The sequence below is a fragment of the Maniola hyperantus genome, chromosome 10, assembly GCF_902806685.2.
Source record: "Maniola hyperantus chromosome 10, iAphHyp1.2, whole genome shotgun sequence".
Lineage (NCBI taxonomy): Eukaryota > Metazoa > Arthropoda > Insecta > Lepidoptera > Nymphalidae > Maniola > Maniola hyperantus.
This window is the reverse complement of record NC_048545.1, coordinates 1,056,620-1,083,320: the sequence shown is the minus strand read 5'-3', so window position 1 is coordinate 1,083,320 and position 26,701 is coordinate 1,056,620. Positions and strand designations below refer to the sequence as shown.

Below are 26,701 nucleotides of genomic sequence, written 5' to 3'. Positions count from 1 at the left end.
AACAAGTATAAAACTTATGAAATACATTTAACCAAAATCAAAATGTTAATTCCAGTTTAATTGATCATCGTTAAACATTTCTAAAATTAATTTTTAATTTCTATAGTTGTGCAAAAGTTATAACAAGGCCCTGCGAACAAAACTGAAGATGACTGCTGTCACAAGAAAACCCATTTTTTATCTGTCTTCTAGAGAATTTGCAAGCGGCCGCAAAGTGCAAGTGGGAAATATTTTGTTGTGATTTTCGAGTTATTCAATGATTTGACGAAGAAAAAGCTCAATCGGCTTAAAATAAACACTATAATGGTAAGAATTTAAACATTTCTACGTAAAAAATACCTGCCGGTGTACTATAGCATCCAAAATTAGCAGTTAGAACATCTTGATTCTTGATGCTACCAAATTTTTAACGAAGTTTTTACGAAATTGTAGATAAAATTACGATAGTTTTCCTATAAGAGACCATCAGTATAATATTTTAATGTAAAGACCTATACACAAGCAGATTGTATGGGTTAATTTAATTTGCACATGATGCCTTTTCACTAGAATTGTACATGTTGGTAGTATTATAAATCTACCTGCAACTTATTGATAAATTCTTGCTTTAGCGAACGCGTTATCAGTCTTGCCCTTTTGCTGCACCTACAATAATTGAAGAATTTACTGTTTTGTTTTTTTATGAAAATTTCGATAATTTTACTTGGTACCTAGGTATAAGAAACAAGTCATAACTTACTGCTTGAAGTGCCTACCTACCGTCTAACTGTGCTGTGTGTATTCAGTATGTCCAATCCAATTTTTTTTATGCACAACAGACGGAAACATTTAAGTGCGGAAACCAGCCCAGAGCGAAGAAGAAGTATCCAATTTTAGATTTTGAGATCATTTTCAAAATCTGTAACAATCTAAATTAGATCTTATTATTTCCCAGTATAGTTTTGTTTCAGTGTGCAGTTCCAAACCCTTGTTTATTGGTTTGTGTATAGCAAAGGATTGTTCGGTTTCAGTTGGTTTTATTTGGATTTGTGCTAGCTTGTTAGTTTAGTACCATTTCTATTCATCATATTCAATTTTTATTGGTAGGTAGGTACCTACTACCTCAAAGTAACTCATTCCTAAGCTTGAGAAGAGCTGTCTGCAGCAGGGTTTGCTCAGTTTGACCTAGGACCTAGGTCAATACAGGGGCACAGACTTTGAGGCATGGCCTCTTTATCTATTTCGATATCAAAGCTGTTTGTTTGAAATCAAAATTTGTTGTCAGGCGGGGGCAGATGGCGTTGGTGCAGCTCACTGAGCACGCCCACTCCGCGCCCCCTCCCACGGTCTATTGGTAAGTGGATATCCTTTGCACATAACAATAGGTCTAAATGTATTTCATAATGCTCGATAAAAAAAAGAATAGCACTAGATTTGATCTTGTACCTATAGATTTAGTTTAGAAATTGTATACAACAGAATGAACCATATAATGTGGCTAATTCTGTTATACATAATCTGTAAACTGAACTAAATTGACATGTTGACCAACACTATGTTCTTTACTGAATAGGAAGTTTAGTCCTTTTTAATTTCATCATCATAATCATCATGATCAACCCATCACCGGCTCACTACAGAGCACGGGTCTCCTCTCAGAGTGAGAAGGGCTTTGGCCATAGTCTAACACGCTGGCCATGTGCAGATTGGTAGACTTCACCCACCTTTGAGAACATAATGGATAACTCTCAGGCATGCAGGTTTCCTCACGATGTTTTCCTTCACCGTTAAAGCAAGTGATATTTAAGTAATTAAAACGCACATAACTCTGAAAAGTTAGAGGTGTGTGCCTGGGATCGAACCCCCGATTAGAAGGCGGACGTCCTAACCACTAGGCTATCACAGCTTTTTAATTTAGTTTAGTTAAATTGTTTACAACAGAATTGGTACCACAATGGCTATAAGGTTCTTTTGTACTGAATCTCTAAACTGAAATAACAGTCTAAAATATAGTTGCTATCCCTTTCATAGTGCTGGAAAAAGATAGCACTACATTTAGACCTATTTATATAAGAAAGTACTCTTCGTTCCTGTTTACAATCTCTAAACTAAAATGTCAGGGATAAATAGGTCCACTTAACCAATGACAGTATGCGGCAGAAAATAATGTCAACCTTTAGAAGGAGATAGCGGATTTGTAGAGCATTGTCTTTGTCGTTGAGACTGACAAAACGTCATATTATAAGTATGAATAACAGAGACAACAAGGAGACAACACTCTACAAAGCTGAAATGTCATTCTAAAGGCTAATGTACATTACTTTCTTTTACCACTACATCTTGGAGACTTTTTATCCTAGAAAATCAAAGATATCCCATAGTATTTTTTTAAAAACCTAAATCCATACAAATGAAGTTTTGTGCATTGTCTAGTAATATTTAAAACTTATTGTTTTGGTTAGGCATTCTCTTAAGAGAGTATGATCTCTGAAAGAGACTTAAGGTTTAATCTTCTTTGCAGGTTGTCAAAATTTGCTTCTTTGGATTTCTACATTCAACTCAAGTTGGCGGAGTTCTCATAGAGTCCCAAAAGACTTGCACCAAAAGGTATTTTTTTTTTTGTTTTTATTCACATAATAATTTATATTTAACCTCCAGAAAAATGATAAAGAACCAACGCTATTTAGAAAACTTTTCTTATGCATATTATATCGTGGCTTCAAAGTTAAAACCAGCGAGCGGCGTAAACACATTGTACCCTTACTTTTCAGGAGATACAAATAACTTTGTTGTTATAACAATCATACATTAAAAAGTGCCTAAAGAGTAGTTTGTCTTTGTAGTAGTAAACCAGTAGCTTTTGGCTAAAATGCGTCAGAGGTGCATCATACAACCATACAAATACGACCTTGTTACAACGAACTGGAGGCGGTTTAAAGCGCTGCGCCGTGTGAATCGCGTCACTTAAACGTTTCTCGGAGAAGATTTCTGCGTTATTTTATTTCTGATTTATTTATATTTTAAACAAACTAAGCTAAAAGGAAACTAAAGTACATATTATTCTTCTTCTTCGCTCTGGGCTGGTTTCCGCACTTAAACGTTTCCGTCTGTTTTGCGTGTCAAAGTACATATTATTTAATAGCCTAAATAGCTGAACGGTTTGGGAGCGGACTGAATTCCGAAAGGTCGCCGGTTCAAACCCCACCCGTTGCACTATTAACGTACCTACTCCCAGCACAAGCTTTACGCTTAGTTGGAGGGGAAAGGGTAATGTTAGTCCTGATTTAGCATGGCTAATAATCTTAAAAAAAAATATAAAGTTGTTTTTCGCTATCGAAAAGATTTCGCATTTTTGTTTATATACGCCCCTATGGTTTGAACCCAGCAATATGTATAGTATAGGTATGTGTATAACTCTTACCTATTTCCACTTTTTTTTTATTTATTTTTATTCACATACAAGTTAGCCCTTGACTGCAATCTCACCTGGTGGTAAGTGATGATGCAGTCTAAGATGATAGCGGGCTAACCTGGAAGGGGTATGGCAGTTTTTATTAAACCCATACCCCTTTGGTTTCTACACGGCATCGTACCGGAACGCTAAATAGCTTGGCGGCACGGCTTTGCCGGTAGGGTGGTAACTAGCCACGGCCGAAGCCTCCCACCAGACAAACACTTGTGAACTTATTCCCTTTTTCGAGGCAGGGGTTGCTAATGGTTCGGCAATTTTCACCGGAATGTGTATTGAGTCGAGGGGATTTGATACGTTTGATGATTTGTTAGACCTAACGTAAATGTGGGAAGAAAGTCAATATGAAAATGCTAATAGTTTCGGAAAACCTTTTTCTTTTTTAGGGTTCTCTAGTAAAACTTTTAGTTTCGTCCAGTCTGACTGTTTTTATTGTTTGTTGTTATAGCGGCATAGAAATACACATTCTGTGTAAATTTCAGCTCTCTACCTATCACGTTTCACGAGATACAGTACCCGACAGGAAATATTGTACGTACGTACTTTTAGAAAGAGATAGCGGATTCGTAGATTGTTGTCTCTGTCGTTGAGACCGACAAAACGTCACATAGATATGAGTGACAGAGACAACGCTCTATAAAGGCGAAATATCTTTCTAAAGGTCGATGTACGATATTTCCTGTCGGCTACTGTACAGCCCGCTGACAGACAGACGGACGGACGGACGGACAGTGGAGGCTTAGTAATAGGGTCCCGTTGGCACCCTCCGGTACGGAACCCTAAAAAGAGAGCTGTTAACTTGAAAGGGTATAGCTACATAGATTATCTACCTACTAGCTAAAGAGTTATAGGGGTTTGACATTGAAAATTATAAAACAACAATGAGTAAGTATCATATTATAAATGCAATTCAGTATTTTTTTACGATAATGATAAATTAACACTATGTTTAAAAGGTAACCAGTTCTCCGTGGGAGTTTCGGTATTCAAAAGAAACAAAACATTCATAATTCAGTGTGAGTAAGATAAGTACTGATGAAGTGTTACATAATATTGATGAGTTACTTATTTAAACTAGCTTATGCTCGCGACTTCGTCCGCGTGGACTACACAAATTTCAAAACCCTATTTCACCGCCTTAGGGGTTGAATTTTCAAAAATCCTTTCTTAGCGGATGCCTACGTCATAATAACTTTCTGCGTGCCAAATTTCAGCCCGATCCATCCAGTCCAAAATATACATTAAACTCGACGAGAATAATTGCTGTCCCGAATTCCGAAAGTTGATTCGAAGGGGAAAGTGAGGGATTACACGATATATTGCTCGGAGATTAGATTTGATTCCCCCGAAACGTGTTGTCAGTTATCAGTTGTGACGGGCGCAGATAACTTCATTACGCATCTAAGATGAATCGGAATGCTTGAACAGTCTCTAGTCGACATTATATTTTAGCCAAATTTAATTATTTTCAAATCAAAAATTAAAAAAAAAAAAAAAAAAATTATTCAAATGAAAATCACAGGTAAACGCGACAATAACGCATAATCTGCCCCCCGATTGTGTAAGAAAAACGTATTCATCGTTATCGTCAAAAAAATCTGCCCTTTGATTGGTTGATTCGCTGTTTACATTTTTTCACAGCCAATCAAAGGGCATAATTTTTTGACGATAACGAAATGTTAGGCGGTACGAAGTTCGCCGGCACCTCGATTGCGGGAAACCTGCATCAATCATTATTTCAATCTCAATTGTTCTGATTGGCTGAATTTGTGCGATTCTTGTTGCAACAATGCATTGTAGCCAATAGTGAGCAAGCGTCAACCAATCAGAGGTGATTGCGATCGTGACTTTGTAGCTGTCATTCTGTCGAAATCGCGCAGCGGGTCAGCTAGTTTTAGAATAAATATTTTTGTTTTAAAAAACAAACCCTCTGTAAAAACTTTAGAATTTAAAAAAATTAATGTTTATAATAAATTGAAGTTGTTGATATTATAAAACTTTTTCTACTTCTACATTTACGGCTTCGGCCGTTGCTAGTTACCACCCTACCGGCAAAGCCGTGCCGCCAAGCGATTTAGCGTTCCGGTACGATGCCGTGTAGAAACCAAAGGGGTATGGGTTTAATAAAAACTGCCATACCCCTTCCAGGTTAGCCCGCTATCATCTTAGACTGCATCATCACTTACCACCAGGTGAGATTGCAGTCAAGGGCTAACTTGTATCTGAATAAAAAAATAAAAAATAAAAAATAAAATACATGTGTATATGTGTGCAAACCAGGCCACCTGAGCGATATGAATACGTTTGTGAGCGCTCGTCTATACCTGCATTTATTATAAGTTAATGGTTGAATGATAATCAAGGAGATGTAGACCAAATACCTCACCTCTCAAACGAACGAATGCTCAGTCTATTCCCACTCTCTCAAACACTTTGGATAAGCAGACGACAGAACAGAGCACTCTTTCTCTGTAAATTGGAGAGTGGGTATAGAATGAGCAGATTTCGCTCGTTTAGTTTAGTCTGAACCCACGTACAAACTATTTCATTCGTGCTGATTTTGAATAAACTCCAGGTAATCAAATGTAAAAATATATTACCCAGATCCAACTAGGACTACAGCTGATGAGATGAGATTCAACCGTACACACCGAACACCGTATTCCCCATCCACGTGTAGGTGGCACGTTGCAGCACACGGATTGACAACGTGCGAGAGCCGACACGCCGCGTTGAAAGCGTGATTGGATGAAGCTGTAAACTAATTATTGCCACAATGAAAAATAGGTCCATATCTTCAATAAGAAAAATTCCGTAAAAAATCCTGCCTACGCACATCCGAAGGGTGGATGGTCATCCCGAAAACCGGTGAACTGCTTTACGGTTCCCCTAGCTCTGAATAGACAGATCTTGATTCCTAGTAATAGTCGGAGAGGCATTCGAGGAAGAAAAAAAGAAAAATGTCTTAGCGAATTTAAATGGGATTTCATGGATTCTAATGGACAGCCGAGTTTCTTTCTGGTTCTTCTCGGTAGGAACGGCATTCCGAACCACTGCTAAATTAAACAAGTTGACGACTCAAAAGCACTTGAATAAAAATATTTTCATTTTCCAAATTCATATTTCCATTTTCTTAACTGCCTCTTGAGGCAAAAATATTGTAGCAGCATCAATCATTGCTACAATCTCAATTGTTGTGATTGGCGTCAAAATCGGTTGAACTGCTAGGCCGTGAAAAGCTAGCAGACAGACAGACACACTTTCGTATTTATAATATTAGTATGGGTCAATGGGTAAAGCAGTTTCTTTCCTGCTTCGAAAGAGATAAAATTGCTGTACAACCCAATAAAAGAATGCTCTCATATTGATCGTTATCTGCTTGATAAGATTGCACACCTACAGTAATGGTTCCGTACCTCGAATTCATTGGCCATTTGTATTCTTTATTCGCCGCTTCCTGTGCTGACACGTGCCTCGAATGTATACGATGTAATTACTAATTAGTTGGTATGATATTAATATTCTTATGGACTTATAATTGCCACAGGATTTTGTGCATGCAGAATTTGAAACTAGCAAGTGCAGACAAATTTTATAAAGTATTTTTTTTAAATAAAAGTATTTAGAAGAAATAATTTAATCGTGCAGACACGTTTACATCCAGAAGTCTCAATTGACAGTACTTTTGTATACCTACTAGCTTATGCTCGCGACTTCTTCCGCGTGGACTACACAAATTTCAAACCCCTATTTCACCCCGTTAGAGGTTGAACTTTCAAAAATCCTTTTTTAGCGGATGCCTACGTCATAATAGCTTTCTGCATGCCAAATTTCAGCCCGATCCGTCCAGTAGTTTGAGCTGCACGTTGATAGATCAGTCAGTCAGTCACGTTTACCTTTTATATATTTAGACTACCTGGCTATCCATACAATTGCAGTCAGTTTTGTGGACCAAAAAAAGGAAAATATCAGATTAGTCTTAACGATGTAGTCAGTGGTTAAATAAAATTGTGGGTATAAAAAGTAAGTACTTATTATGTAAAAAGTCATTCCAAAACGTTAAAGTATTTCTTCAGATAATGTTAATAAAAGTATATAAAAAGTGAATACCTAAATAAAACAAATAGAAAAATCCAATCCATTAGACACAGTCTAGGATTGGAACTTAGAACAAATTGTCGCCAAAGTGGCGTAGAGAAAATTAACGTCGTTTCGCGAAAACAAGCTGCCTATGTTATTATTAAATTTTAGTAATTTTATACTGTACTAGCGACCCGCCCCGGCTACGCATGGGTGCAATGTAGATTAACACAAACCAATATTAAACTATACCTATTAACCTTCCTCTTGAATTACTCTATCTATTGGTGAAAACCGCATTAAAATCCGTTGCGTAGTTTAAAAGATTCGCGTTCAAACATACAGACACCCGCTGTCTGTATGTTTGAACAGTAGATCTTTAGTTTATACCTACTATGTAGAGATACTGTACTGATAGCTCAACGGTTAAAGGAGAGACTGAAAACCGAAAGGTCGCCGGTTCAAATCCCACCCGTTGCACTATTGTCGTACCTGCTCCTGGCACAAGCTTTACGCTTAGTTGGAGGGGAAAAGGGGAATATAAGTTACCATGATAAACTTGGCTAATACTAAAAAAACCGGCCAAGTGCGAGTCAGGCTCGCGCAATGAGGGTTCCGTACTACAATCGTATTTTTTCGACATTTTGCACGATTATTCAAAAACTATGATGCATAAAAATAAATAAAAATCTGTTTTAGAATGTACAGGTGAAGACCTTTCATATGATACCCCACTTGATATAGTCACTCACTTCGAAAGTTGAAAATACTAATTATTAGTTCATGACCACAATTTAATTTTTTTTTTTTGTGTGATCTAACCCTCAATTCACGGTTTTCAGATTTTTCCCCAAATGTCAGCTATAAGATCTACCTACCTGCCAAATTTCATGATTCTAGGTCAACGGGAAGTACCCTGTAGGTTTCTTGACAGACAGACGGACAGACAGACAGACAGACAACAAAGTGATCCTATAAGGGTTCCGTTTTTCCTTTTGAGGTACGGAACCCTAAAAAAAGTATAATAATTGTCAATAGGTACCGTTATCGATGTTATCATCAGTCTCCACTCCATGTCTACATTGTACAAAGCTTTTGAAGGTCGATAACAATATCGAATGAATATCAAGTAAGCCTGTGAGTGCATAGTATCGATTGGACAGTCCACGCCAGCGCCCACGGGGCGCCTGTTCTCTGCATTGAGATACCATTGCCAACGTGTTACTCACCGTTTTCAGGGTTCCGTACCCGAAGGGTGCCAACAGGGCCCTATTACTAAGCCTGCGGGGTTCATCCGACCGTCTGTCTGTCAGCGGGCTGTATCTCGTGAACCGTAATGTGCAGAGAGTTGAAATTTTCACAGAATGTGTAATTCTATTGCCGCTATAGCTACAAGTAGGTATTAAAAATTTTAAAATTGCCGTCATGAAAAAAGGTGTTGTTTCTTGTACCTACTATCGTACGGGACCCTTCGTGTGCGAGCCCGACTTGCACTTGACCGATTTTTATCACTTTAGTTTTTCCTTGCTAGAGAGAGAGTGTGTGCCTGAATTTTTTCCTGCAAAAACTGTTAGCCAAAACTTTATTGTGAAGGTGTTACACCACCCATTTATTAAAAGCTTTTGATACGTCAATAAAGATATTGAATGAACAATTTGGTAAGCTGCGAGATATAGTATCGATTGTGCAAAGTGCATATCTAGCGGCTAGCACACCTCGCTTCCCGCCCACGAGGCGTCTCGCCTCTGCATTAAAACTAGTGTACATATTTACTCATTTTCAGGGTTTCGTACCGACCTCAAGGAAAAAAGGAACCCATAAGATTATTCATTTGGACGTCTGTCTGTAAAAACCCTTTATCCCAAACCAGCAAGAAACTCAGCGGTTGCTCTTTTCCAAGATTCGATATACAATAGTACTTACCTATGCCATGTAGGCAGGCATACTTACAAGTATTAACAATTAATCAAATTCTGATTAATTTCACTCATTTTATCAAAGAAAACCTTTGTAGTATAATAAAAGACTCGTCTTGATATTAAAAAGTTGTATTTCCTACGCGTACAATTTAGAAAAGACTCGCCATATTTACTCCATGTGCCAACTGTTTTGCCAAAAGTACGGTAACGGCGATTACGCACTGCACTTCCGTCATCCGAGTTCTATCTGTCATCCGTGAGGCCACCAGCGATTATGTACGACATGTCATAAGCTCCCATACAAAACAAAAAGAAACGTATTTTCACGGACTCTGATCGGATGAGTGCGTAACCGCCGTAACCGTACTTTAACCGTAATTTTGACATGACAGTTGACACATGGAGCAAATATGGCGAGCCCTTTCTCCGATGGTAATCGTAAAATGCGGTTCCATATATCGATATTCACCAAAGCGATTTCATCGTAAGCGGCCGGGCCCGGTAACAAACCACCATATCAAACAACGCCCTCTATCCAATACACCGACCCTACCCCATCCCTAAATTATCACGCCAATACTCCCCGCAAACAATAACACACTTTAACTTGCTTGTATAAAGCTCAAAATTAATTTGGCACGGATGGAGCTTACGGTCTTGTAAATGCAAGACATGATCGATTGTCAGCACTCACCAAGCCACAAGCCTGGGAGTAGACCAGCGTTTCTTCGCATACAAAAATCTGACTCCTGATTCTCCAACATTTCGATTTTAATCAGTAGGTCGATTTCGTAAAACCTGCAGCATCAATCATTATTACAATCTCAATTATTGTGATTGGCTGAATTTGTGCGATTCTTATTGTAACAATGCATTGTAGCCAATAGTTAGCGAGCGTCAACCAATCAGAGGTGATTGCGATCGTGCAATTATAGCTGTCTTTCTACCGCGCGATTGCGGTATATTTTGTTACGTCTTTTAACGCAGGTTTATACAAGGAGAACTGTTGGAGCAGCAACCGGCTCTTCTTATTAGAATCTAATTCCCGAATCGATGGTAGAGTCCCAGACGTAGCATAAGACAGTTACCTACCCTACATGAAATAAGTTTAGATTTCTTTAAACTGACTAGTTTGACAAAGCAAATTATAGTTTGTTACGTTCCTTAATCTAAATTAGTGTAAAGTATTTATACGAGTAGAAGAAATAGCCCTGGAATTTTACGAAGGTACAGTGGCAATTCAACACGCGCTAAACCTACCCGAAAGCATAACAAAATATGAAATAGAAGAAATTACCCTTCGATTAAATAAAGGTCCTAATGATCCCATACTTTGATTGAAAATTAAACAAAATCATGAGCACACGTCCTAATATTTTGGACCCAGTGGTCGCATCATTCGGTAGAAGGCGAGCGCCGCGTAGGTACAGCTTTTACATTTTTAGGGGTGGGGTTGCGTTGTTTTTGTACAGCAGCTAATATTTCGATGGAAATAGCACCGTATACTGCAGGTATGGAGTAGAGAATGGCTTGCCATGCGCAAACACGCAGCCTCCCCCAGTTTTGCGTTCGATCCTTCCAGTCGCCTCGCCGGCGTGGCCCGGACGCGTACCCGGAAAATTAAAAAAGTGAAAAAAAAGTGAAAACAAATCCACTCTTCCCTTCCCTGTGAAGGAAAAGTGCTGGAGGATTAATCAAAAGAAATAATTTCGCGTTACTAGCTCCAGTGGTTAACTACGTCGAATGGAATCTTTGTTATATAAAGCGTATTTAGTGCGAGTGATAAGTGCTATATTTTTATAAGCGAATTTACATATTGTTTTCTATGCAGTGGACTCAACTTGCGCATTGAGTAAGCTTAGTATAAAGAGCTTAGTTGTTTACAGGATATTTTTCGAGGAACATTTCGAGGTATTCAGTACGTTTGGTTCTTTTGATGTATTGGGTATGGTGTGGCTTGATCGTAGTTAGGATGGCAAACAGAAACGCTTTCGTCTTTGTGAGACAAAAGGCTTTTGAGATCTGCGGTGTGTTTGACGGTCGCAGAATCGTTTGCGGTTTGATGACATAATGCTAAATGCATCTGCTGGATACTTTGGCTTAGTGAACTTAGGACACGAAATTATAATCTTTATCAAACTTTTATATCGGCCATTTTTGCAGTGTGAGGCTCAAATTAATCTTTGTTATATAAAGCGTTTTTAGGGCGAGTGATAAGTGTTATATTTATGCAGTGGACTCAACTTGCGCAGTTTGAGTAAGCTTAGTATAAAGAGCTTAGTTGTTTACAGGATATTTTTTTCGAGGAACATTTCGAGGTATTCAGTACGTTTGGTTCTTTTGATGTATTGGGTATGGTGTGGCTTGATCGTAGTTAGGATGGCAAACAGAAACGCTTTCGTCTTTGTGAGACAAAAGGCTTTTGAGATCTGCGGTGTGTTTGACGGTCGCAGAATCGTTTGCGGTTTGATGACATAATGCTAAATGCATCTGCTGGATACTTTACCTTAGTTAACTCCAAATTTTTAATCTAAATATATAAAAGGAAAAGGTGACTGACTGACTGACTGACTGACTGAATGACTGACTGACTGACTGATCTATCAACGCACAGCTCAAACTACTGGACGGATCGGGCTGAAATTTGGCATGCAGATAGCTATTATGACGTAAGCATCCGCTAAGAAAGGATTTTTGATAATTCAACTCCTAAGGGGGTGAAATACGGTTTTGAAATTTTGTAGTCCACGCGGACGAAGTCGCGAGCATAAGCTAGTTTATATGTAAAAGGAAAAGCTGACTGACTGAATGACTGATCTATCAACGCACAGCTCAAACTACTGGAGGATCGGGCTGAAATTTGGCATGCAGATAGCTATTATGACGTAGACATCCGCTAAGAAAGGATTTTTGAAAATTCAACCCCTAAGGGGGGTAATATCTACCTGCTAGTAGATCTTTGTGATCTTTGGTTAACGTTTCACAGGGATTCAAATTGACACGAGATAAGCACTTATATCTTATCAAGGAAACCGGTGGCATGAGACGGATCATTACTGGTATTATAAGTACCCTTATCATAAATGCGAAAGTGTGTTTGTTTGTTGGTTTGTCCTTCAATCACAATTAGGGGTTTAATTTTTTTTTAATCCTTTCTTAGCGAATGCCTACGTCATAATAGCTATCTGCATGCCAAATTTCAGCCCGATCCGTCCAGTAGTTTGAGCTGTGCGTTGATAGATCATTCAGTCAGTCAGTCACCTTCCTTTTGTCACAGTCCTTTTATATATTTAGATTATTATCAATCATACGAAAGTCACCTCTTACAATGAGGAAAATTAATGCACCCACAGAAGTATGCAGAATTTTACGAACACAAATACTTAACTAGGTAGGATTAAATTGGCACAAGGTTAGCGAGATACCTTATCAGATACACAAGTACTGTAAGATTTGCATAATAGGAAATTTCGGATTGCTTTCGAATAAACCTTTCTTGAATAAACAATTCCTCAGTGCCTCAAGACGAAAGTCTTTAACCAGTGTGTTCTTCCCGTCCTCACCTATGGTGCTGAAACGTGGACACTAACAAACGGCCTTGTCCACAAACTCAAAGTCGCTCAGCGAGCTATGGAGAGGGCTATGTTAGGAGTTTCCTTGAGGGACAAGATCCGAAATGAGGAGATCCGCAGGAGAACCAAGGTCACTGACATAGCCCAAACTATTAGCAAGCTGAAGTGGCAGTGGGCAGGTCATGCCTGTCGTAGAGGCGATGGCCGTTGGAGCCGGAAAGTCCTTGAGTGGAGACCGCGTTTAAGCAAGCGTAGTGTGGGACGCCCTCCAGCACGATGGACCGACGATATAAAGAGGCTGGCGGGAAGTGGCTGGATGAGGAAGGCTGAGGACCGGGTGTGGTGGCGCTCTTTAGGGAAGGCCTATGTCCAACAGTGGACGTCCACAGGCTGATGATGATGATGATGATGATGATGAAACCTTTCTTGATTTATTTGAAAACTAGCTGATGCCCGCGACTTCGTCCGCGTGGAATTAGGTTTTTAAAAATCCCGTGGGAACTCTTTGATTTTCCGGGATAAAAAGTAGCCTATGTCACTCTCCAAGTCTTTATCTAAACCCATGCAAAAATTACGTCAATCCGTTGCGACGTGATTGAAGGACAAACCAATAAACCAACAATTAAACACACTTTCGCATTTATAATAACGGTACTGATGTAGTGCAGATACAGGCTCAGAATATTACAGGTCACTCACCTGGTGATAAGTGATGATGCAGTCTAAGATGGAAGTGGGCTTAACGATTTTATTCCTCTTCTTCTGCAACCTCCGACAGGAGATGGCACTAGAAGAAGAGGAATAAAAATAATAATTCAGTTTTAAGTAAAGTATGGCAAGTAATTCTTCTTCCTTAACTGTTAATGTTCACATTAAAAGTAATAGACACAATTAATTTGTTACTTCTTTTCTATTCACCACGGTCGGGTAAGTTCATTATTCGTTTAACGCGGCGATTAATTCCTTTGAAAGTGGTGACGCAACGCCATTAGCATGTAACAAATACTGCAACTCATGTGACATCACGACACTGGTTATGGGGACTAAGAGCCAGGGAGGGCCAGACCTTCGTCATTTTATAAAAGCTGAAACTTTCTATGCGCTAACTTTCTATCCCTAACACGGAGGAACGATCAGCGACTATGAAGTTTGGTGTCTTAGTATCGTGGTACTTAGTAACCCCCTGACAGACACTCTTAAACTTGAATATTATGTTTTGGGTGTCTGGCAGGGGGTTGCCACGATCCTAAGACTGAAATCTATAGAGCGCACTTTGACTTTGCTCAGACGTAATGAGTTAAAACGAGACAGATGTATGTGAGAGATATAGCTCTGTCTCGTTTTAACTCTGTCTTAAGTGTAAGTTAGAGTGCGCTCTATAGATTTCACCCTAAGTGTCTGGTAAAGAATGATGTGATTTCTAATACTATTCCGAAGAAAATACTTACCTGTTATCTGCCAAAGCCATGATCACAACTTTATAGTCGCTGATCGTTCCTCCCTGTATTCGGGACAATGCGCAGTGAAACTTGCAGCTTTTATAAAATAACGAAGGTCTGACCCTCATAGGCTCTAAGTCTATCTATTAATACTATACGTCAACAGTATTTGGATCACGATGATAGTGATTAATTGGTGTGACACCCTGATCCCTGGCTTCTGTCTAAATAACTTAGTCACTGAACTGTTATAGACACTTGCAAGGTAAATATTTCTGCTCTTATATCTTTTTGAATTATTTACTTTGAAAAGAGCAACCGCCGAGTTTCTTATTGGTTGTTCTCTGTAGAAAAGGCATTCCGAACCAGTGGCACAGTGGTAGATGCATTGACGATTCAAAAGTACTTGTAAAAATTTAATTGAATAAAAAATATTTTGATTTTAACTTTATAAGTAGGTAAGTTTGAGCGTTTCTCTATTTTTTTGTATTCATTATGATTTACAACAGGTTATCGAAAGGCTTATTTATGTCAGAAATATACTGTAATAATAATTTTCACTAATACTTTTTTTCGGTTTAGTCTATTTCCGAGTTTTTAGGGTTCCGTAGTAAACAAGGAACCCTTATAGTTTCGCCATGTCCGTCCGTCTGTCTGTCCGTCCGTCCGTCCGTCCGCGGTTAATGTCGGAGACTATTAGTGCTAGAAATCTGTAATTTGGCATGGGTATAAATATTAATCACGCCGACAAAGTGGTGAAATAAAATTTTGATAAATATTTTTTTTAGGGTAGCTCCCCTACATGTAAAGTGGGAATGAATTTTTTTTCGTCTACTCCATAGTGTGGGGGTATAGTTGAATAGGTCTTTTAAAAATACTGTGGGTGTGGGAACATCATTTTTCGATTTCTAGATCCGTTTGTAAAATATAATGTTATAAAGTGGTAATTTACTTCTGGTATGTTTATACTTTTTAGAGTTTGTACAACAGAGTTAGCCGCAATATTTGATGATGACTCCTGCGCTCCGCCTCTGGAGGGTGGGAAAGTCATTTGTGGGAATGAGTGTAATATTTTATAATAAAATTCCACAAGCAATTTTAGACTTGCCTTTACACAAGTTTAAAAAATGTGTTAAAAGTATGCTCCTAAAAAAAACATATTATACAGTCGCAGACTAGTAAACGATAAAAAAGCTTGGATTTGACTCGCTCCAGCAATGCACGGGGCTGCAATGGCTTGTATAGTACGGTATAATGACATTGTAAATTGAAAAATTAAAAAGAGCAACCGCCGAGTTTCTTGCTGGGTCTCGGTAGGAACGGCATTCCGAACCAGTGGTAAATTAAAACTACCTGACTATTCATAAGCACTTGTAAAAAGTTTACATGAATAAAAAACATTCTATTCTATTCAGCCCCCCAATTGTGTAAGAATAACCATTTCATGGCAATCGCAATCGTCAAGAAATTCTGCCCTTTGATTGGCTGTGACAAAATGTAACCAGCGAATCAACCAATCAAAGGGCAGAATTTCTTGACGATGGTGATAGCCATGAAATGGTTATTCTTACACAATCGGGGGGCTGATGTATTGCCTGTGCGTGCTATATTCTATTATTTAGTAACGTAGACCTTCGCGCGCCATACCTATTTCACCGTACGTCGTTTCGCAAGCAATTTCCTTCTGCTTCGCGATTATCTTCGTCGATCGAAGTTTCCTTGCTCCATTAAACTTAATGTTTTATAGCGTTGGGATTTTATTAATGGATTTGGCTGTACCGTTTTTATTTTTGTAACATCTAAGTGCACTGTTTACAGTGGCGTGCAGCTCATAGAGGCATACACGCACTGCTTACCCTCGTTGTAATAAATCAATGCTTATTTTTCATTATAACCTGCCGTAAAACTCCCACACTCCTCTCGTCACTCCCCATTGTAACACAGTCTTCTATAACAAATCTTTCACCGTACTCTAACCCAACTTTGGAACTCACTTCCTGAAAATGTCAGAGAGAACTGCCACTCAGTACACTCATTCAAATACAGAGTGAAGCAGTATTACCTATCATTACAATAGAGTATTTTATATATTATATGTATTTATATTTTTCATATATTATGCATATAATTATTTATTATAAGTATTATTATTGTATATAAGTCGATTTGGGTATTTAGTATAAGATATTTATGTAGTTTATTAGATTCTAGTACCGTAGACCTATTCCACTTCTTGATACGCCTTACTCACAACCTTGAATGGGAAGCTGGAAGAAATCTCTGTTTAGAGATAAGCATTTCCAATGTAACTTAATTTATTATTACTTTGTAACTACAATTTTGGTACATGAAAAATAAAAATAAAAATAAATAAAATAAAATAAGGTCATACCAAAATGCATACCCAGGCTTGAGCTCCAGTGCACGCCACTGACTGTTTACCCATATTCGCAATAAAGAAATTTGATTTGATACCACACCTACTACTACATACAGTACGCGGCAGAAAGTAATGTACATCGGCCTTTAGAATGACATTTCCGCTTTGTAGAACGTTGTCTCTGTCACTCATACCCAAATGACTTTTTGTCGGTCTCAACGACGAACTACAAAAACGCTTTCTCCTTCTAAAGGTACATTACTTTCCGCCGCGTACTTGTAGGGACTTCCACACGCCACCGCTTTCGTCGCCTGAATCCAGCGGCTCCCTGCGACTATTTTTTTTTTTGTTTTTTTTTTTTCCGTTCGGGGAGGAGGAAAATCCTCATGGATGCCTCCGGCATGCCCGACTTCACAATGGCCTACGGACTAAAAACCTCCTCCCCCCTCCGCTCTTCGCTCCGCTCCCTGCGACTTGTTTGATATCATCTGTCCACCTTGTGGTGGGTCTGCTGCCGCTGCGCTTCAGGTGTCAAGTCATTCCAGTACTTTGGGACCAGTGGCGTGCACAGGGTTTGAACCTAGGGTAAGCATTAGATAGCTAACTACTTATTTAATGACAGGTCATCATGAAAAATGATCACATAGCCATTTCAACTAGGTAAGCAGTGCTTTTATGCCTCTATGACCTGCACGCCACTGTTTGGGACCCCAACGTCTACCGCTTCTTCGAAATTGCTACTTCAGTTTCGCAATCCGTTCGTCGGTTACTCTGGTTCTTCTACGGTTCTGCTCATTTCTGATTTGATCAAGTTGAAAAACTCCGAGCGTAGGTAGCTCTTATCATCGCCTGCCGAGTGACGAAGCTTTCTATTGAGAAAAGTACAGGCACAATTTAATATGGGCTTCATGAAGCCCATATAAAAGACTTAGAACCCATACCTTTACCCCATACCCAACCCTTAGCCCACAATATGACAGTTTGTTCCGGCGCTTCTTTTGCTTGTTCTCAGGTGGAAGAAGCGCCGGAATAACCAGCTCTTAGCTTTAAGTTGTAATGTGTTGCACAATTGCATAAATAAACGTCTTTTCTTTCTTTCTTTCTATTAAATTGTGTCTGTACTTTTCTCAATACGAGTCCAATGCCGCTTCTCCGCACACCACACACCACACACCACACGGCACACCGACCTCCACGTTTACCCACTTACCGTCTTTAAGTTCTCTTTCGATTTTATTTTAGTCTGATCAATTGCTCTAGATTTATACCTGGCACCTACCTAATTTTTTTTTTTTTTTTTCAATACTTTTTTTTTTTTTTTTTTTTTTTTTTTTTTTTTTTTTTTTTTTTTTTAATACAATAAAACTTAAAGCTAGCCTTATCTAATTACTATACCTAATTATTTTTAGCTTTTAGTACATTTGTTTCTGTAGAGTACAAAAAATCTGTGCAATTCGTTCCGGAAATCTCGGAGAAATCGGTGTACTTTTAAAAAAAAATTGAGAACAACCTCCTTTTTGAAAGTCGGTTAATAAAACCGTTTATGACTTAATACAATTTTTACTTATTTCTTTAAATGTAATGTAAATAATTAATGAGTAAAATCGCCGATCCATATCTTTATTCTGAAACATAATCTCGCTGTCTAGTCTAGTTTGTACCCCGTCGCGCGTCGTCGTCTCGTTAACTTTACAGACGGCCGCAGTTACGTTAAACTTTCTTTTCTTATGCTAATTGGTAATCACTGTACACTGCGCGCAGTTTGTTACGATTTTAATACTTTTCTTATTTAACTTGAGAATCACCATCATCACCGATAGACGTCCACTGCTGGACATAGGTCTCTTGTGCGGACTTCCGCCGGCGTATTGTGCCGCCTTACCTATAGCACGGTAATGTTATAAGCAGTAATGTGACTCGGCCGTATCTTTGAAATAAATACCTGGTGGTAAGTGATGATGCAGTCTAAGATGATAGCGGGCTAACCTGGAAGGGGTATGGCAGTTTTTATTAAACCCATACCCCTTTGGTTTCTACACGGCATCGTACCGGAACGCTAAATCGCTTGGCGGCACGGCTTTGCCGGTAGGGTGGTAACTAGCCACGGCCGAAGCCTCCCACCAGACCAGACCAGAAATTTAGAAATTATAAAATTCCAAACCCCTGCCAGGAATCGAACCCGGGACCTCCCACTATTAAGACCACAGCGCTCACCACTGCGCCAGGGAGGTCGTCAAAACAAATCGTATAAATATGTACTTGTCTATCGTCGTCGTATAAATATGTACTTGTCATATTACATATGTACTTGAACTTATTTTTAGTGAAAAAATCGCGCGGTTATTAAAAAAACAAAACAGTCCGTTCGTCACTGCGGCACAGTCGCGACTGACTGCACCACGAGCGCACCGCGAGATCGAGGCACGTAGGTATAGCTCGCGTTTCGCCCGTTTGTATGAAGTTGGAATACTGCTTACATTACCGTGCCTATAGTACCTACGTGACAGGTCGAGATGGCAATTGGGGCGGGAACGCCCCGCACACTCGCACAGCCTCTTCCGCCAGCCGATCTGGGTGACGTGCGGGTGTGCGGGGCGTTCCCCCCGCCTCATACGATTGCCAAGTCGACATGTCGCGGACTATACGTTTTCGACGTCATCCCTCAAAAAAATTTCGAGCACAGATACCTAGCTACTTTCCATTACACGTTTAGCTAGTTTTCTTATGATTTCGTAATTCAATTAGTTACCTGACCTAACAATATACTAATTAGGGAAACATACCTGATTCTAATCCACCAGTCTTTACAAGACTTACATTAGGGTAGCGACACATCTGCTCAACGTACGACGCCGATACTTCAGCGACGGAACTATCGCTCGTAGCTTATTCGGTTGGCGTGACATGACACACAACGCGCCGAACAGTCCGACTGGCGGCGCCGGGCGTTTAGTTCAGCGCTGCGACGAAAAATTACGTACGGCGGTACGTGGCGTCGTCGTCAGCCGGTGGCGGCAGTTGCGACGTGTAGAATTGCCCAGAAAGATGGATTTTGTTACAATATTGGCTATTATAGAGGGCTTAGAAGAAGTACACTCGCCGAACTTTCGGTCGCGTAATGTGTCGCTTGCTATGCAAAATACATTGAATGCGTTCTAGCCGAAGTAATCGCCCAACGGAAGGTACGGCGCTACGCCGAACGCATCAGAAATTCAGTAGATGTGTCATAGGTAACTTAATAGTATATTTCATTACAAGTGTGCAATGACGGTTCCGCACGTGTACTAAACGACTATTTTAAATACAGTTGCGAAAAAATGAAGCAATTTAATAAAATAATAAAAACACAATAAACTCAACTAACTTAACATGATATGAAATGAAAATGAAATGTAATGAAACCTAACCAAACTCATTCAATCAAATCATTAAATCTGATATTGAAACAAATTAGTAGCTTCTTTTTAGAAATATACGTATTTGCATGAATCATACAAACTTCTATGAATTTTCTTAATAAAAACTTCATGGTTGGTTTTTCTTTTTAATAGACATTATTTTGACAGTTGGGAAAGAGAACGCACGAATTCGGGAAAGGTAAAAAAAAGCACGAGTATGTAATAGCCCACATCCCGAACGCTATACGTCCCTGCAATACGCCACTTTTTAACCGACTTCAAAAAAAGGAGGAGGTTCTCAATTCGTCGGAATCTTTTTTTTTTATGTATGTTCCCCGATTACTCGAAGACGCCTGGACCGATTTTGAAAATTCTTTTTTTGTTTGAAAGGGTATACTTAAAGTTGGTCCCATTTAAATTTGGTGAAGATCTGATGAACATCTTCGAAGATAGATACTGGAACTCCTCAACGGATAAGAGTAAATTGCTCGCGATCAGTGTAATAGCTTAGTAAACAGTAGATTTTTAACCAATCATAGCATAATTCCATGGAACCACTAAAAATTGTGAAATAAAAAAATTTACAAAAAAAATAAAAACCGACTTCGATACACAAACACTAAAAATTGAAAAATAATTTAATTTATTACCGAATATATTATGTATACAAGAGTTAATATAGTTCCATAATAATATTTTTTGGGGTCGGTGCCTATGAGGTGCCATTGTGGAGTCTCATAAAAATATGAACTCTAGACGATTCGCGCAGCTAAAGCTAATTGGCACCGGCACCAAAAAGTATTATTATGGAACCATATTAACTCTTGTATACATAATATATTCGGTAATAAATTAAATTATTTTTCAATTTTTAGTGTTTGTGTATCGAAGTCGGTTTTTTTTTTTGTAAAATTTTTTTTGAGCAACTGTATTGAAAAAAACATTACGAGCGTATTGACGGCGCGGCGCCGTACTTTCGGCAAGTGTGTCGCTACACTAACAAGTAGCGAGCGATCGTGATTCGTGATGTATGATGTATGCAAATGCGTAAATACTGGTTCCATCGAACCGAGTTGTTATGCGCTTTCTTGCGCGATTCTGATTAGTCGCTCTGTTTAATGATAGACTATTGGCCTTTGCTAATTCACGTGTGACTTGTTTGTAATGCGCATACATACGTGATCATTTGAAAACAGCTAATATAATTGTTGATTGACACGCGTTGCACGAACATTTTATTTGCTCGAACCTTAATCGAAGTTTATTTTTCAAAATTAACTGCGGTGTGAGTCTCTTGCTGGCTCTTTCTTTTAAAATGTTATTTGTCCATTACCTTTTCACGGTCCACTTTAAAGTGTCTATGTTCAGGCCCATCTTTTCCACTGGGCACTCTGGGCACGTGCCCAGGGCCCACGATAAATAGGAGCCCACTAGTCCCTGCCAGGTCACCAAACTATAACCGACCGACCGATATTTTATTACCGAAAAACATATTTATTTCGATAAAATCAAAGGTCAAAAAGGCCCACTCAAACAGAGGACCATAGAGATAGTTAACTATGGTCAAGACTGACTTATATTCGATCCTTCTTGTTTACCCCCGACCATCGATGCCCCCGACCCACTACTCTCTCATAGAGGCCCAATTATTCTAATGTGCCCAGGGCCTCCAATAGGTTAAAGATGGCCCTGTCTACGTTTCCTATAATATGTTGATGCTTGCGACGTCCGCGTGGATTTAGATTAATAACAATCCCGTGGAAACTCTCTGATTTTCAGGAATAAAAAGTAGCCTATATCACCCTCCAGGTCTTTAGCTATATCCATGCAAAACATCACGACGTTCCGTTGCTCCGTTGCGGCGTGAATGAAAGACAAACCAACAAATAAACACACTTTGCATTTATAATATTAAGTAAGTATGATAGTAATATGTAAATGTGTTATAGCAGACAATATAATTATTACCTTTTGTAGGTCACATAGTTTCCCTGTTCGTGTCCTTAGTTATGACACGTTACATCATGACCTACCCTATCAAGTTGTACAGTAATCTAATATGCGTATACGTGCCACTTCGTTACACATGATGCGTTTACATATCAAGATACTTGTCTTGACTTACATCAACCAGGCCGAGCTCACTTGGTCATATTGGTCACATGGTTGGTCTCATGGGTGTATTACACGGTAATGCACCCCTTCGATGGTTCTTTAGTAGATCTTATATCATATGAAAGAGGCCTTTTGTACCTTTTGTAGGTCACATTGTTTCCCTATTCACGTCTACGTGCCACTTCGTTACACATGATGCGTTTACATATAAAGATACGTCACGTCTTGACTTACATTACCAGGCCGGGCTCACTTGGTCACGTGATCGGGGAACTGTCGAAGGGTTGCACAGTGCACTATCATAGGTGTATTATTTACCTACTATAGTGCACCCTTTCAAAGGTTCTTGCGTAAGTCTTATCTCCGTAAAATTGCGAATCGAATAAGTAGGTACGTAAATACGTATGACGGCCACTTCGAAGAATCACGGATACGAACCGAATACGGATGAGTGCACAAACTCCCGGGCCTAGGCTATTTTCATAAAAGTGAAAAAAAAAAATTCTTTCGCTACCCATAAATTCATGTTCAGCAGTAATTGGGGTTCATTAAAAAGAAAGAAGTATATATTGGGTGTTGCCTTAAAAGTTCGAGACATCTACAGATCACCACTTAAAATTACAAACGTACCAATACAACCTACTTTCTCATAAAAAAAATCGCATGCGCTATCCCAATATTCGTCTTCAGCCGTATTGCGGGGTTCATAAAAAGAAAGAGGTTTATTGAGTGTTCCGTTGCATTAAAAGTTTGGGAACCGCTGGTCTACAGAGCACCACGTGAAAATATAATCCCCCTGTAAACTGCAGTCTGCACGCACGTTGCGTGAACACAGTCAGTCAGTCGCAGCTCGCGGACAGTGCGCGCGCGTCGATCGCGCATCGGAAAATACACGCATAAAATACGAATCGAATGCGATTTCGATTCTGTATCCAGTGAATGTGACATTACTTTTCTTTTTTTTTAATCACCAATGGAGTGATAAACAAGTGATTTTTAGACTAGTGTTTTTTTTTTTGCGATTCGTGGTGAAGGGTTAATAAATCTGTGCCTTATCGGAATGCGTAGAGATCGTCACGCACGGTCGGTCCAGAAGACTACGGAGAAGTAACCCGCCGGTGGCAGTTTGTCGGGGTACCTTTGATTGTTGTTGATAATTTCAGGCACCAGTGCCTTTTTGTCTTTACTCTTTCCAGTTCCAGTTGCGTTGATTTGCCTTACCGTTATGATTGCTGTACTTAGCTTTATTTACCTCTAGTACCTTAGTGTATTTTGTACTGAATTAGGCACGCTGAAATCGTGTTGTTGTAGATTTATTAGGTATTGATTTCGTTTTCAATGCCGCGTCGAAGAAACACGACAACTGAAGCTTTTAAATGTATCTGTTTATATAAAATTCAAAGTCCTGACTTACTGACTGACTTATAATATATCATCGCACAACCTAAACCGCTGGTTCCAGAGACGTGAAATTTTGAGGGTGTGTTCTTTGTAAATAGTAGGCGTCCACTAAGAAAGGATTTTTTGAAATTCCACCCCTAAGTGGGTGAAATAGGGGTAATCTATGTAACATCTCCCTTGTACTTACAATCATGCAATAAATGAATAAATGAAAATGAAATGAAAGTTTGTATGAAATTCAGTCATTTTTCAAGTTATTTGCATGTAAGTTGGTATTTAGGTTTTCGGACACAAATGAAGAAATACGTGTTTCCGGATTTTTGGAAATTCAACCCCCACCTCGATTTTCTAAATTCCACCCGAGCGAAGCCGGGGTGGGTCAGCTAGTTAATTTATAATTCACTGATGATTTTGCGATAAAAGCGGTGATAACCTAACTATTAGACTTCTCCTAGTCGGGGGATCCGAGATTCGATCTAGGATAACGCACCTTCAAATTTATACGTACATACATTGCACATATTTATTTAATTTTATTTTAGAATAGAATAGAATAGAAAAGAAATATAGAATAAAAATACATTTATTTTCTGCCGCGCACTGTAGATAGATGTGGGATAAGTGCATTTTGAAGTTGAATTATAATTAATGTACTTACTTTAGACAAGAAACGACAGTCAAATGAAGACTTTGTTCTTTACTACCGGATGTTTTACTAGATGATGGAAAGTTTGAACAATTCTTTACAGTATTCACAAGAAGTAGAGTCTCGAATCCTTTGAAGTGCATGCAGTTCCGTGGTTCTAATTCGGTTTCAGGGTAGCATTCGAGTTAAAGAGATTTACATAAGGGTAGAGCGGCTATTTGTAACATTTTATGTAAAAAATATTAACCTCTTATTATCCATATCCATACAAATAATATTATAAATGCGAAAGTGTCTGTTTGTTTGACTGTCTGCTAGCATTTCACGGCCCCCATTTGTGATAAAGGACCATAGAATATTAATTGACAAAATAACAACGTTTCTAATCGACCTTTTACGGATAGATTGATTATTTATTACTATACCAGGCGTGTGCTAATACGCTAAAAAACCTCAAAAACCATCTTCGCATTATTGCCTTTGTAATGAAATCGTTGTGGGACACATCAGTTGGATAATTTCATCTCATCAGTCATCTCAAACATTTTTGTTTTTTAAATTAAGATTTCGGCATCCTTTCTGTATTAATATACAACGCTTAAATATCCTCAATTAGAACGGTTTTCAGTTGAATCTTTGTAGTTTGTTCAGTTGTTTAGAGCTATTGGACTAAGAGCCAGCGCGTGCCTGACATTCGCTATTTTATAAAAGCTGAAAGCTTCTCTGCGTATTGTCCCCAGCACTGGGATAAACGTTTGTTTGGATTTTGGATGTTTGGATCATAGTGGCTTTGGCAGATAACAGGTAATAGTTAAAGTTGTAAAAAAATCTTACGTCAAAGTATAGTCTATTTTTTTATTTTCTTCGGAATAGTATTAGAAATCGCGTCATGCGTTGCCAGACACTTAGTCGTGGTAACCCCCTTCCAGACACGCAGATAAACTTTCAGCTTTTGTAAAATAACAAAGGTCTGGAATGCGCTGGCTCTCTCTCTCTCAATATGGGATCTTGATGCGGGTGGCATGCGAGGGAATTAATGCCCTGATGATGTTTTAACTATCCTAAGTAGGTATTCTTGAAAAGATTTATGTTTTGTGTATAAATATAGGGCATTCCTACTAGATTTATATTTTCATACGAGCGTTACAATAAATCTATCCAATTCATTATTTTAACAAAGAAATTATATATAGTCCGTAAAAAATGATTCCTCACCTGCCATTTTAACTCAATGGGTCAACTGTCATGTCAATCATACGGTTTACCTTTAAAATAAGGACTAAAATCGTACTATTGACATGGACACAAAAAGTTAAAATTGCGCGTGAGGAGCTAAATTTGACGTGTTATGCCTAATATTATGAGACGTCCTAGAATGAATACAGAACAACCCGTCAAAGGGTTGGCAAAACCACCAAAACTTATGCAAAATAGATTGATAAACGAAAACTTATGCAAACATCGATGTAAATGACAAGATAAACAAAATTTTTCACGGTTCTGAAACCAAATAAATGAGCGCCACCTCTTAGATACTGAACGACCCGTTTGAAATCCAGACGTCACTGAGGTTGCATTGGTGCTAAATAAACATTTTAGGACCAATGAGTCGGTGCCTTTTTGCTTGTTCAATGGCCCTGTCCTATAGCAAAATAGATTGATAGTCTTCGTACAACATGCTTTTTATATTAAGCAGCTCTCTGTAAGGTACTGTTACGGTCTTTTTCTCTCTCTCCGGTCGTTCCTTCATTGCTGAAGATCGTGGTCCTGGTAAACTGCCCTTGAATGGCTTATCTGTTTCCATCGGCCACACCTGCTGGACTCCTTTAGCTGGTCGGACCACCTAGTTGGTGAGCGGCCTCTCGCTCTTTTGCCCTCAGTGTTGCCCGTCACTATGAGCTTTTCTAAGCTGTCATCCCCCCGCCGTATGATGTGGCCGAAATATGAGAGCAATCTTTGGTAACATATGGAGGAGAGTCGAGCAGTGATTCCGAGTTGCGAAAGGATATACACGTTTGTGCGCTTGGCAGTCTACGGAATCCGTAGCATCCGCCTCCAGCACCACATTTCGAACGCATCTATTCTTTGCCTTTCTCTTGCTTTGATAGTCCGGTACGTCTTTGCTTTGATACGGTATTTTACTTCATCCCAATTCGTCCCAATTTTTTTTAAATTATAGCACGCATCATTTCGGTACATACATTATACTGTACTTCACTTAGCATACGAGGAATAAGATTTTTAGGGATTTATTTCCCTTCCCGATGGCCATCTCGATCTGTCGCGTACCATACATGTGGTTA

At 39.0% G+C, this 26,701-nt stretch overlaps 2 protein-coding genes across 6 annotated transcripts in view; one reads left to right on the top strand and one right to left on the bottom strand.

The window, feature by feature from the left end:
• Positions 1 to 26,701, bottom strand: part of Fkbp59 (FK506-binding protein 59kD) — a 139,733-nt gene that overhangs the window by 1,785 nt on the left and 111,247 nt on the right. The gene's annotated exons all lie outside the window — the stretch shown is intronic.
• Positions 189 to 26,701, top strand: part of LOC117985859 (adenomatous polyposis coli protein-like) — an 83,441-nt gene continuing 56,928 nt past the window's right edge. For 2 of the 5 annotated variants that reach the window (XM_069501315.1, XM_069501313.1), the window contains exon 1: positions 23,205 to 23,485. The gene's annotated coding sequence lies outside the window, so the exon portion shown is untranslated. Of the gene's footprint in view, positions 307 to 1,264; positions 1,334 to 2,500; positions 2,587 to 11,029; positions 11,359 to 23,204; positions 23,486 to 26,701 lie in introns of those variants that run through there. The other 3 variants (XM_069501317.1, XM_069501314.1, XM_069501312.1) reach the window with 3 other exon arrangements.